The 13796-nt window shown below is 50.2% G+C and overlaps 1 protein-coding gene across 13 annotated transcripts in view; it reads right to left on the bottom strand.

Moving 5' to 3' along the window:
* Window positions 1-9792, bottom strand: part of Znf532 (zinc finger protein 532) — a 122209-nt gene extending 112417 nt beyond the window's left edge. The window contains exons 1-3 of one of the 13 annotated variants that reach the window (XM_028860594.2): window positions 7208-7291; window positions 5511-5561; window positions 5305-5414 (exon numbers count right to left, since the gene is read on the bottom strand). The gene's annotated coding sequence lies outside the window, so the exon portion shown is untranslated. Of the gene's footprint in view, window positions 1-3378; window positions 3501-5304; window positions 5415-5510; window positions 6337-6398; window positions 6619-7207; window positions 7296-7901 lie in introns of those variants that run through there. The other 12 variants (XM_028860598.2, XM_037197179.1, XM_028860592.2 and 9 more) reach the window with 12 other exon arrangements.
* Window positions 9793-13796: the final 4004 nt, after the last annotated feature.

The following is a 13796-nucleotide window of genomic DNA, read 5'->3' as shown; positions in this document are numbered from 1 at the left end:
CCCTGTTATTAGAAACTACTGTCAATCTCTTATTCTCACCACTTTCAACTCACTTTACCTTTCTCCTCATTTTCAGAGCACATAAAGACAAAAGCATCTCTCTATTCCTTCTCGTTTCCACTTTGTGTCCAGAACTGCCTCATTTTCTCACAAGTATATATGAACAGGAAAAACCTACCGCACAGAAGGCTCGGTACTCTGAGTTTTAGGCACCCACAGGTAATCTCCAAACTGGTTCCTCCACTGAGAGCTGTGATGCTGCCATCCGCCCAGTCTGACCTCTAGCCCAGTTAGCCACACCAAAAGAGCTAAGAGGCAGAGGGCCCTGTCCCAGGCAACCGTGCCCAAACCTGAACTTGACAGATCAGGGATCTTCACCACCACTCTTCTGCCTCTGACGTGGTCACCTCAGAACAGAGAGGACCAGCTGCCAGGAACATGTCACCTCCGGGACCCTCTGTCAGCCCTCCTGCCCCCTCACTCCCCAGATCCAGTCAGGCGCCACCATATTGCACTGACCCCTGCGGAACTACCCCTCCACTCCGCTCTCGAAAGCAATGTGCCTAGCCTTCAATGTAAAGACACAGATTTTCTCCCTAAACTGCTGCAGGTGACCCATTTGATCTCCTTACCTCTAGCCTCAACAGCTTCCATTCCATTTCCAGGTATTCCCACGAGACTTCGGGGACGAAGGCTAAAACTTTCTGCTAATACTAGTGTCCAGATCACAGAGAGATCCTCATCCGCCTTGCTTGCCCTTCTCTGCCTCAGGGGCATCAATATGGCTACCACACGCCTACCAGGCTCTCCCTGTACCTTCCGATCACTGCTCCATTGCATACATGCTCTTCCTGAACCCTGACCAGCCCCACATGTTCACGGACTTTCCAGGTTCCACTGCGAAGCCCCCTCTTCAAGGCTTCTCCCAGACAGTGACAGCGGATGGCCAGTCAGTTGTGTGACAGCTCTGTGGACCACTTCCTACTCTAATCTCTGGTCTCCTGTTTCCTCAGCATCCCCAGAACACGTCAGGATGTCGCCTGCTGCCCAAAACCATCAAGCCTCTGGTACCTCCTCACACCTGCACAGCTGACACTTCCCGGGTTCACCTCCCTCAGCACCACCACTGCCTCTGCCTCGTCTGCCTGACCCAGAGTGATTTGATCCTCTGCTCTCGCTTCCTCCCTCACGAACTCAAATGATTTTAACCCAAACAGAAAGAAAGAAAGAAATCTAACACTAAGGGTTAGAGACTAGCCTCAGTTACAAAATGAGTTCCAGGACAGTCTGGGCTATAAACGAGGGTGACTGTCTCAAAAAATAAAATAAAGGACTTGTTTTGAAGTCTCTCCACGCCATCATCGCCATGACAGTGCCCAAGTCCCTACACCTCCCTGCAAGGGAGCCGTGACTTCAAATGGCAGACACACCTGGCATTTTTGAAGAGAACCACAGACAGTCAAGATTTCAACAGAGATCTGCGGGATCGTTTTCCAAAATCTCAGTTCTGCTAGTGTGTGGTGTTTCACGGAAAACAAGCAAAACTGACAAACTAGTCTCGAGATGAAAAACACTGCCGGAAGAAATAAAAGGCTGTTTCACCACTTGCAGCTTTCGGTTTCCATTTTGGCTAATTCCGATTAGTTCAGGGTGATAAAGCATGTCATCCCGTTAGAGCGGTCTGTTATCAGGAGCATCTCTCTCTCCAGTGTCTTCATGGCCACCAGTTCTGTCTCTGCAAAGTCTTAACTGCAGCTGTCAAGGTCGTTCTCTTCCGTACGATACAGTGAGCTGAATTTATTCCATTCACTTCAAATTCACACACATGTACCAAATATTGCCAACTATTTACAACAAAATAAAAAAAAATGCTGATGCAAAAAACCTGTACCCAGACACTTGTGGTAGTTTTTCCCACAATCACCTGAAACTGGAAACAATACTGTTCCTCAACCAGAGAAAGGATGAACAAACCGTGGTATATCCACACAGCAGAATAGTACTCAGCAAGAAAAAGAACCAAGAATCAATACACAACGCAATAAGGACGCATTGTGGATGCATCTTGCCAAGTGAAGACGCCATTTGGGGGCATCCTGGGAAAACTCAAACAATATGGCCAGGAAAGAACAGAACTGCAGGGAGACAGACTGTGGCTGCCAGGGGCTCAGGTGGGGAAGGGGTGGCCTCAAAGGGGCAGCAAGAAGTGCAGCATGACGGAGTTATTCTGCATGGATTAGGTCAACTCGAAGGTGGCTCTGCATGCATGTCAAAACCCAACCACTGTACACGCGAGCAAATGTCATGGGTGTAAACTGAACATCTTAAATCCATACCTTCATTAGTGATCATCCCTAAAACATACTTAACACCATCATACGGGCTTCTGTGCTGCTGCTGCTGCTGCTGCTGTGAGGGCTGCTGTTTCAGTTCCGACCGTTTGTGAAGGAAAGATCTCTGGGGGCTGAGGAAGGAGCGGCCCCAAATGGCCTTCAGATCCTTGTCACCTTGTACTACCATTCCTTTTTAAGGTTCCACATCAGGGCAACTTCTGCACCAGCTGTCCTCAGCAAGGCTGAACTCTACCAAGGACGTGGGCAAGGTTACTCAAAACCCACAGAACACAGAAGCTCAGGAAGGATTCCAAAGACGGGGGGGGGGGGGGGGGGGGGGGGGCAGGGACCAAATCCTAACACTGTAACTCAGTCTAGCCAAAAGTGTAAGCAAAAAAAAAAAAAAAAAAGACCACTTAAATGAGGTTTACCTCCTTCCTAGACTGTTCTTAAAAAGGAGCCACAGGGCTGGGCTAGGTGTGGTGGCACATGTCTGTAATCTCAACACTCAAGAGTCCAGGTAGAAGGCTGAAGTTGAGGGCAGCCTGGGCTATATAATGAACTCTGTCTCCAAGGTGGGTGGGGTGTCAGAGAAAAGAGGAGAGGGAGGAAGGACAGGAGGGAAGGACCGTGAGAAAGGGAGTCTATGAACAAAGAATGAAATCCTGAACCAGGTTAGTGTGAGCTGTTAAAAAAAAAAAAAAAAAAAAAAGGCAACAACCTTGCATTGAGTGCTCCTTAACATGGAAAATATGAGTCAACATCAGGCAAGGGATGAAAACAGGCAAGTGTTCACCACCCAGTTACACTCTCTTTCCAGTGTGCTCTCGCCAAACCCGCACATTCCTGCTGCAGACAGGGAAGGCCCGAAGGTCCGCCTCAGAGACCGCCTCAGGAAACAGCAAGCAGGCGGCAGCTGCAGCTCCAGGATGGGTGCCATGGTGTTCCCTCCCGGCTCTCCCAGGAAGGAGCATGCCCTTGCTTATTCTCCAGAACGCTCTGGGTCCCTGGGTCCCTCTCCCCCCCAGAGATGTGGGCCTGCTACCTTGTTACAGCCCAGCGTGAGATCAACACCTGAGGCCAGCTCCAATCCAAGATGAGCTCATGATTGCTGCCAGAGAACCAGCTCCCCAGCCTCCAACAGCATTTGCAGCTGGAAAGACTGGCCTAAATGCAAAACAAATGCTATTTTCAGGAGAGACTTCTGGGGGGGGAGGGGAAAGAACAAAGCTAAAAGCACCAAGAGAGTACACCAGACCAGAACATTCCATGACATGCCGTACCTAAAAAGGGCTTTTTAAAACACATTCTCAAGAAACGGTCATTGCAAGGGGCGAGTTGTTAAAGTTAAATAAAAACCCCTGCCCCTAGAAAGACAGGAATGAAGGACTAAACGATAGAATGGCTTATTGTATTAAGCTAATTAAGGCTTATCACATTAGCCATCTGAGTTTTCGTTGGCACCAGAAATGCAGGGGCCAACAACCACGCAGTATAGATTAGGATATGCTCGACAAGCATTCTCTCTACCACAATTGTCTGCAGAACTCTGGCAGTCGAAAATGAGGTAGAATTGAAAACCAATTTTAGCACAGTGATTTGCAAAGAACCGTGTTCCATCGTGGAAGCTATTTGCTGGTATATCCGTCTGAGATCACATTTATCTCTATTAAATACTCCATAAAATATTCCGAGCTAGCCATGCACTCTAGTCTCCCCCTTTTCTGACAGTGCCAGCACACAGGCGACTCTCTGCAGTGTCCCGTCGTCCCCCCCCCACCGCCGCCCCTAGAAATTCCAACAATAAAACCCCCTGGATACTTAATGCCCTCCACTGCTGACAGATGCCCACCACTGCCAGCACACAACTTCACCAATTCTCAGCTCCTTCGTTCGCATTTCTGACTAGACTAGTCTGCTGCAGCCAGAGAGGACATGATACGCACTTCAAAGAGAGAAAATGTATTTGCAATCAGGTCTCCCATGGGCTCCTCTTGACTGCACTTTTACCAACCCAGCAGAAAGAAAGGCAGAACCAGCTCTGCTGCTGAGATCATATTGGATCTGACTGGTGTGACTGGTTTCCTGTTTGGGGAAGTTGCAGTTCTTTGCACAAGGAACCCCCAAGGCAAAACGTTTAGTGTTCTCCTGGAAGCTCCCACAGCCTTTGTTCCTCGCTAATTTGCTGCTCTCCTCTCCTCTCCTCTCCTCTCCAAGCTCTAGTCTCCATTTTTTTTTTTTGCCGGCCCAATTCTAACTGCAGTAAAGCATTAGACATTCTCTACCACCCACTACAGTGGAGCTGCAAGCTAACAGTCTTTTCTACACAGATAAAACCCGACAGACCTGGGTTCCTCCTAGTCCTTCGCTAGCATTCCACACTGAAATGTATGCCACAAATAATCCCATGGCAAACTCACTGTCGACAGCCCCCCAAATCAATAAAAGACATTCCACCACTTGACTGGAAAACCTTTCGGGTCAACACGGAGAGCATGGAAAGAGGAGAGGTGATGGATGAACAAAAGACGAATCTACCTCCAGGCTCCTCCAATCCTAAAAAGCTGGCTGGGCTACTTCGATTTGATGAAGCTCTTCTTTCTTTCTTTCTTTCTTTCTTTTTTTTTTTTTTACAATTGTGGGCAAAATGTGCCATGTGGACTGCTTCTATGCAGAAAACAGTGCATTCTCCACAAGGCCCAGCCGCCTACCACCCTCTAGACATGCCTTTCCAGGCCTGCCTCTTTCAAATGCCCAGGCACATGCGATTTAATGAAGGCATTCAGATCGCTCCTTGATACCAACACCATCAAAAAAGTCAGTGGGACCCCTTAAACATGGATAACGTGAAAGGTATGTGGTCTCCACTCTGAACCCCACTCATTTCCAGGGTACCAATCCACTGTCGGTCTGTGTCAGAATGGATGTGCAAATTAATATTTAAATTCATGCTAAAAATAGCATATCTCACCTTGTGAACCTTGACCTTTTGAAAAGACTTTGGACCAGTGCTCAGTTACTGTCACACGGTTGCATTCTCTGCAAATAGGAAAGGGTTAAAAGCAGCCCCAGTCAACAGGCCTACAAGGGAGGAAAAAAAAAAAAAAAAGACAGCATGTATGGCTGACAGCATCACTGGAACGCATTTATGCTCGTGTCCTAGAACAATATTGTTACCTTTTGGCCTTCATCATAGTCCCAAGTATCCCCAACACCCTTTAGTAGCATCTACAAGGAAAAGCACAAAACAGAACATAGGCTGCAAGAGAAAAAAAGGCATGCAAAGTAGCAACAAACTGCCATTACAAACCCATCAGTTCATTCTGGTTGTTTCCTTAAAAACACACGGAGAGAGAGAGAGAGACTGCACAAACCAAGTGTCCCCACCCTAATAAGGCACATACTTTTTTTTTTTCTTTAATAAGGGTCATAAATCTCAGCTCCTTGTCCATCCCTTAAGCAAAAGAAAAAAAGGCAGGCAAAGCCCAACTCATCTGAGACCCTGCAAAGCTGCACCTTCCTCCCATCATCTCTACACAGGCTCTTCTAGGGTGCCATTAGTCACGTACCAGTGCTGTGTGGTGTCTACGTGTGCGTTTACATACTGTGTTGGCATGGTACCTTCCTGCAAGGTCCTCTGCTTTTGGCTGCCATGAAGGGAGGAAGCTGCTATCCCACTGTAGTAGCTCAGTGACTGCATTGTGTTCAGGAGCTGATCTGCCTCAAACCAGTTTCAGCCGGTTCTGGTCACCCTACATAAAAAAGCTATGGCAACCCTCGCTGAGTTGCCAACAAGTCCCTGAAAATCATCAGCACAGGGTTGGGAGCTGGCTGAGGGGGGGTGGGGGGAGGTTGCCTCTCCCTTTTAGGGCTTTCCTGAGGAGGGAGAAAGGTCATTGTGTGTGCCCCCTCCACACGAGCACAGAGCCCTGGAAATAATGCTCACCTCGCGAGCCCCCCAACAGCCTCTCGGGGCTCATCCCCCTCCCCTCCACCCTGAAGCCCACCGCAGACACTGCTTTTTTTTTTTTTCTCTCCCCCTCCTTCTCTTTTTCCCCCACTTACCTCCCACAACCTGGCTCAGATCTTTGTGTACGTGTGTGTCAAGTGTGTGTTCTCTTGTGTTGGTGGCTGACAAAAGAGAGCCCCCAAGAAAGCAATTCTATGTGTGTGTCTCCTCACACAGGATGCGTCGTCGGCTTGCAGGAGCCGGCCTGGCCTCCTGAGCAGAGTGGTGCTGGCTTGTTGACCAGGCTCCTCTCTGCCTGTCACCCCCCACCCCACCCAGCCCCCTCCTCCCTTCCGTCCTTCTCCTCCAGCCCTGTCACCACCACCACCACCACCACCACCAGCAGCAGCAGCAGCAGCAGCCCCCCCAGTCTCCTCCTCCTCCAACCTTCTCTTCTTTCAAGCACCTGGGGGGGGGGTATGGAGAGGGGGAGACGTCCAAATCCCTTCTTCACCTCTGGGTAGTACACTGCTGAGGTGTGGGGCGCTAGGGGGTCAAGTCAAGGGGCAGCAGGGAAAGAGGGGGCACCCAGGCCTTGGGGGGAAAATAATCATCTGTGCACAAGCAGCTCTGGCGGGGGGAGGCGAGCCCGCGCTCACGTGGCCCCCTCTGGAGCCGGTGGGGCCTAGCCACACCGGCCTTTGCCTCGGGAGGGGAGGCCCCCCACCTCCAGAAGCTTGGCTGGGCGCGAAGGCCGGCCGTCCCCAAGGCCAGGGTGGGACAGGCCGCCGCCACTCAGGCCAAGGGGCCTGAGCCTCGCGCTCGCCGTGACCCCGCGGGGTGGCACGAGGGGCCCGACGCTCCCCCCCCTTCCCGCCCCGTCCGCCCGGACCCCCGCGGCCCCCTGTCCCCAGCGCACACCCACCCCCTGGCCGGGCGGGCCTCCGCAGCGCTCAAGCCCGGGTGTCCGGGCCGCGGCTCGGGCGACCTCTGCTCCGCGCGCCGCCGCCGGCGGCTGCTGTTGCTGCTGCTGCGCCCGCTGCCGTGCGAGCGGCGACGGCGGCGGCGGCGGCGGCGGCGGCTTCCATGCTACGGGCGTGTCGCGCCTCCCCGCCGCCGGGGTCTGTGTGCGAGAGCGGGAGCCGGGCCTCGCCACCCTGGGGCTCCCCCCGCCGCCGCGGCCTCGCCGTGCGCCCGGACGCCGGCCCCCGCTCCCGGGCGCGGGCTCTAGGCCGCGCGGCGGCGGCGGCGGTGGCGGTGGCGGTGGCTCGGCCCGGGCCACGCCGGGGCCTAGCGCTCGGGCCGCCCGGGCGGGCGGCGAGCGAACAAAAGGGAGCGCGGCGAGGGGGAGGGGCGCCGTGGGGGAAGGGAGCCCGAGCCGGGCGGCGGAGCGCGAAGCCCGCGGCCGCGACGCCCCACCGGCCCGGCGGCGCCTCGTCCCCCCGGGTAGACGGCTGCGGGGCGCGCGGTGCGGCCCGGCCCGGCTCGGCCCGGCCCGGAGGTGCTGGTGGCGGTGCTGGGGGACGGGGCCGAGCGGGGGGCTGGTTTGCTGTCTTTTTTCAAACGGACACTTGAGACTCTCACCCAGTCCTTTTCCATGGCCCCAAGCCGCGACTTACTGGAGTGGAAGGAAGCAAGGCCTCGCCAAAGATGGTTGGAAAGAAAAAAAAAAAAAAAAAATGCCCGTGAGCCTCTCTACCCGGGATCTTGAAGCCAAGGTGGTGGTTGTGCTGTCCTCCTCGTAAATGGTGGCAAATAAGTAAGAAGAGAGCAAGCTATCTTCAGATAAATTCAATCTGAGATTCTCCCAGGAGGTGGAAGAAAGGGCTCCCTTCTGTTGGTTAGTGGTTTGGAGCCCTCTTCGCCTTAAACTGAGCCACAAAAGAATGGAAGACACCCCTGGGGTGGGAAGAAAGCCCTGGTGTAAAAAGACACACGTTTTGCTTTCAGAGAAAAAGCCACTGGGGCCAGATTGAAGCATGGCATGTTCGGTTCATGTAGGGTGTTGGTGTTTTTTTTTTTTTTTAAACTGGGGGAATGATATTGAGTAAACACGATGTCATAGCTGGGTCTTTTAAGTTCTATAAGGGAAATGTAACAAGCACGAATGTAACAAGCACAAGTTTTGTACATACAGCAGGTGGTCATGGCTTACAGAACACAGGCAAAAAAGATACATACAGAAACCCAGCCAAAGGCCAGGAAGGGAGATGATCGTCACCCATCTGAGAGGGAGAGGAGAGAGCGCGATTCCTTCTGTGCCAGATGAAGTGTGCTGTTTCCCAGCCCTGTGTCCTGGTGCCCATATTGTGCACAGTCGAGCACGCCACTGAAAGGGTTCTTTTTTTTTTTTTTTTTTTTTTTGAACAAGAGAAACCTCCATGTCGAGCTAATTGTGCTGACTGGAAGTCCGACAAAATGGAAGGATCTGAAAAAAAACAACAACAACTGCCACCATTACCTCCTAAAAAGGCTCATTCTTGTTTGCTTGTAACTCTGAAGACCAAACTATCAGTGGAGGAGCCGTGAAGACTCCCAGCAGAAGCACTCCCGAGTGCTTTATTTTAAAGCGGACTGGTGAATGTCTGCAAAGCGGACAGAGGAGGTTTTCCTTTGAAATCTCAGTGTCCCCTTGCATTAACTTCCGTTAAGGAAGCCATTGTTCTCTGTGCTAGGGCGCCCGTGGGATGGACACTGTAAAAGATCTTTTGCTCCTGGAGACTTTTCATGCAAATGAGTTGAATTACTGTCTCACATGAGAGTTCTTTAGTTTCAGCCTGTGCCACGATGCCCGAGTTGCAGCGCGTCTCGGCCCAGGTTTGGGAAGACCCATGCAGTCGGCAGATTTTGCCAACCACAGCATCGTGTTTGCCAGTGTTACAAGATGATGAAATTGAAACTCTCATCTTCTGGGAGCCAGAGAACAATGCCACCCAACACATTCTGTGTGTTGAGTTTCACCCTTGCCTGGACTTGATTTCATTTGAGAGGAAGCCTTTTCCTTCTTCTGAAGGTAGGCCGTTGTTAATCTGCATGTAAAAAAAAAAAAAAATTATGTGCATTGAAGAGCGTACAAGGACCTGCTAATCGGAGATCCTGATAGGCTGGCGCCCTGTTACAATATATGGAATTTGATCGTGCAGATGCCCGAGGAAGGTCATGGGTTGGTTTGAAATCTTTTGTACTTAAAGTGCTCTCTTGCCCCTCCCCCACTCCTCCATAGCCCTGAAAGCTTAGGGAAACAGCATTTAAATGGTTACAAGAGTTGTGCCCCCTAAACCAAAGTCTAACTTGCTTATCCTAGGAATCCAGCTGTGCAGCTGCCCCACAGATTTGTAATGCCAAAGACTTGTGGGGGGGGGAGGTCTGTCAAGCCCAGTCTCTTGGTCAACCCTTGGCTGGGGGAATTCGGTTTCACGGCCCCACTCACCATTTGCACAAAAGACAGGAGCTAGCATTGCATCTGCTTTTAAACCAGAAACAACCAAAAAGTAAAAGATAACCATTTCTAGCAGATTCTCTCGTTTCTATTTTTACAATGAAGGCTTCAGAGAAACCTCTTTGGCCAGATAAACTGATAGTTAAAAAAAAAACAAAGCACCCATCTGAACCCATTTTGCAAAATCATTGAGTTTCACAGCTACAGAGACAGCTTCTGAGTTGGGGTTGGGAGGCACGACCACTCTTCCAAAACAATCCCTACAAAAAGGTACATTCTAACATTCTGCATATGTAAGACTACCTTGTATACCGTTCTGCTTTGAGCAACAGTAAAATAGTAATTTGACTACAAGAATGAAGTAAAACTATTATCTGAGTACAGTAGATAAGGACAGGACAAAGAAAACATACCCTTCTCATGCCAAACAGAAACCAAAGGAATCCCAGGCCCTTTGGGATTTTTGTTATTGATGTTTTTATTGCTAACACGGAAAGCCTTGCGTTTCCTCCGGTGGATCAGAGAATCCCAGCTTCGTTTTTTTTGCTTTTTGTTTTCATGTAATCTTTTGTGGTTGGAAGCCAGCTCTGTAAAAGCCTGTAGCCACCATGCTTTCCCTCCTTCCACTCTGAAATCGGGAAATTCCTCGGTTAGGCAGAGCACACAAAAAAGGTGTGTTCCTGGAGGGAGGGGGGCGTGGAGAAAAGCCTGTTCTTTATCTCCCCGTCAAAGGCCTTGCAGGCTAACCCCTCAATTGCAGTGGCTGAAGGTTTTGAGCTGCACATTTTTTTTTTTTAAGCTCAAAACCAAGATAGGCCTAGGTATGTGTAATTTGTAGAGGGTTTAACATGTAACATTTGCTAGCCTGTTTTTAAAGGAATCATTACAATATTTAACCCTAGAAGAGTAATTGAATGATTTGTAGCAGATGTGTAGATGGTCACATCCAAGTCAAGGAGCATTTCTTATTAAGAACAGCAAACTTGATAGAATGGGGATTTTTCTTTCCATATGTATTTTCAAGAACATACCCCTAAAAGAAGTCATCGCCAGTTTTTCATTGTTACCCGCCAGAACTGGACTGAAAAAACAGATCTCAGACTTTCTGTGGGAACACCTCCTTCCCTTTCCAGAGCTTCAGCCCAAAACACCCCCCACCCCTCCCCACCCACCCCCAATAAAGGCCTTTGACTAGAAGACCTGAAAGGGGGGGGGGGCTCATTCCTAGTGGGCAGCACTTTAGGGGGCTTCTAAATGTTTGAATGGCCTCAGGTCTTGAGGAGTGACTAGATACATTAATTCTTAACTCTGCCTATCTGACAAATCAGTGATAGCTGGCCATATTCAAAGGAAGAAGAAAGGTAAGGACAAGAGAGGAGGTGATGTCTGTAAGCTCTACCCCGAAGAATCAGAGAGTCAGAAGTCTGGGGCTTTAGGGAAAGTTAAGAGTTCTTTTGTTCAGAAATGGCGGTGGGAAGAACTCTGCTGAGAAAGATAGACGCTCCTCTGCCCTTTGCTTCTGACTCCCGTGACAAGAACCCATGCTCCAGCTTGTTTCCAACTACTGAGTCTAGGAGGAGGGAATGAGAAAGTGTGGAAAGCATCTGAGGGAAGAAAACGCCATGGGGCTCCATCCGTGGATATGACATCACCCTCCCACCACCCCAACCACCAACCCCCGTCCTCTACCACCATCAGAAAGCCTTGGGGTTCCCAGGTTTCAAGCCTCAGAGTCTTAGTTCCTTCCTGGAGGGGATCTTAGGGGTGAATCTCCTGCAGTGAAGACCATGCCTGGTCACTGTGTTGTATCTTCATCTTAACCTCCTACCTGCCCCCTGCATCCGTCCATACCATCTGCAGATGCCACAGTGTTCTGTGCATCCCGTGGGTGGCATGACATCATTCAGTCCTCAAGCACCTAAAAGTAAACATGTTCTCAGTAAAACTAAGGCCTTCTGCCACGGGCGTGGCTGCTGTCGGGTTTTGTTTTCCTCGGGGTGTACACTTCTAGCCTCTAGCTGCCGAGAATGTGTGGGGAGGAGGAGACCTGAGTGCCCTTGCTGGCCTTACACATACACATCACAATATCCAGCTTTTTATGTGGGTTCTGAGGTGCAGGAGCTTGGACCTTCAGGCTTACACAGCTGACACTTGGAGCCCCTGAGCATCTCTCTAGACACTTCCGGGAATTCTGACTTCTGGTCCCTCACTGCAAATTGCCTCCATCTCTGGTTAATGACAGTCCTTGGGAACTGTCTGGCAAGAGGGTATAGAATACATTCCCCGGGGAAACCAAAGTCAGAGTAATGAGTACTGGGAAGACTCGGCCCTCTGGGTGCGTTTGACCCCACCTTGATCCAAGAGCCATCTAGTTCCAGAGCCCTGTCCTTGAGGCCTTTCCCCATGGCCGGCACTGGGGGTGAACTTCTTTCTAATCCTGCCTTGGGTACTCCCCCACAGATGTGATCCAGAGGTTGTTTGATCGATCCTCCTTTTCCAGGTAATTATAGTTCAAGGCATACAGTCTCAGAAACAGCTCTCACTGGTTGTATCCTTCCTTCTCTCTTATCCACTCCATCACCAGACGCTGTGAGAAACCCTACACTACCTCCATCCGCACCCTGTTGATTACAGTCCGACTGTCCATGTCCGTTGCCCACCTTCAACCTCCAGCCCCTCCAGTCAGTTTAGATATGATCACTACCAGCTCTCCTCATCTCCAGCCTGGCCAGCTTCCATAGCAGCCTCCACGCTGATGCTCTGGGAGCCTTTCTAAAGACACCATCCCCCCATCCCTCTGCTCAGACCTTTGCACGGCTCCTCATTAGACTGTAAACATAACTTAGGAGGGCTTCTATCCTGTAACCCATTACAGGGCCTCCCTTGCCTCATCCGCTGAACACTGTAAGAACCAGGCTTGGTGAACATTCCGTTCTTTGAATGTGACCTACTTCTACTTGCTGTCAAGTCTACACATGTCATCGTTCCCTCTTTCTGAAAGAGTCTCTGGCCTTCTCCACTTTTGTCTGACTAATGCCTGTGTATCTTTAGGTCTAAATGTATGTCATTCCCAGAAGTTCTCCCTGGCTTCTCAGCTTTGGAGCACTCCTAACATACACTCACTCCTAAGTCCCTTTTTTTATTTCATGTGTTTTGTCTACAAGTATGTCTGTGCACCAAGTATGTGCCTGGTTCCTCTGGAGGCCAAAAGACGGTATCAGATCCCCTGAAACCGGATGGTTATAAGCAGCCATGTGGGTCCTGGGAATCAAACCTGGGTCCTCTGGAAGAACAGCCGGTGCTTTTAACTGCTGAGCCATCTCTCTAGACCCACTAATTTGCCTTTTTACATGGTATGTAAATTTTCTATAACTGTCACCATGAGTCAAGAAGCCTGTTAAGGACAGAGATGATGACATGATGGGTCACATTGGATCCCCCTCCACACACGCCACACTCTCCACAACTCCATGAGATCACAATTAGCTTGACATTTTAAAGTAGTCATTTGGAGCATTAGATTAGCACCTATAGAGGTTGTGTTTTGTTTTGTTTTCTGCTAGTATTTAAAGATAAAAGATGAAGGCTAGGTGGTGGTGGTGCATGTCTTTAATCCCAGCACTTGGGAAGTAGAGGTAGGTGGATCTCTGTGAGTTCCGGGCCAGCCTGGTCTACAAAGTGAGTTCTAGGACGGCCAGGACTACACAAAGAGAAACAATATCTCGAAAAAAGACAGGTGGATGGATGGATGGATGGATGGGTGGGTGGGTGGGGGAAGATGATCAAATCCTTTATAATTTTCTGCTAAACTTTTTGATAAATATTTGAAGTCTATTTTGAGGTTTTCTTAAGGAAATATTGGCTACTTCTAGACTTTTTTCTTTTGTTTTTCCTGGGGTCTCACTGTGGGCTGGGGTGACATTGGAAGCAGTAGGTAGTAATAAGACATGGGGAAAGAGCTGAGTCTGCAAAGTGTCTGCCACACAGCATGAGGGACCTGAGTTCGGTTCCCTAGCACCCAGGGAAAAGCTGAGTCTGTAATCTCAAGGCTGGTGGGATCGGGGACAGAGAGGAG

The sequence above is a fragment of the Peromyscus leucopus genome, chromosome 19, assembly GCF_004664715.2.
Source record: "Peromyscus leucopus breed LL Stock chromosome 19, UCI_PerLeu_2.1, whole genome shotgun sequence".
Lineage (NCBI taxonomy): Eukaryota > Metazoa > Chordata > Mammalia > Rodentia > Cricetidae > Peromyscus > Peromyscus leucopus.
Note: the sequence above shows the minus strand (reverse complement) of the source record. Positions and strands in the feature narration are given on the sequence as shown.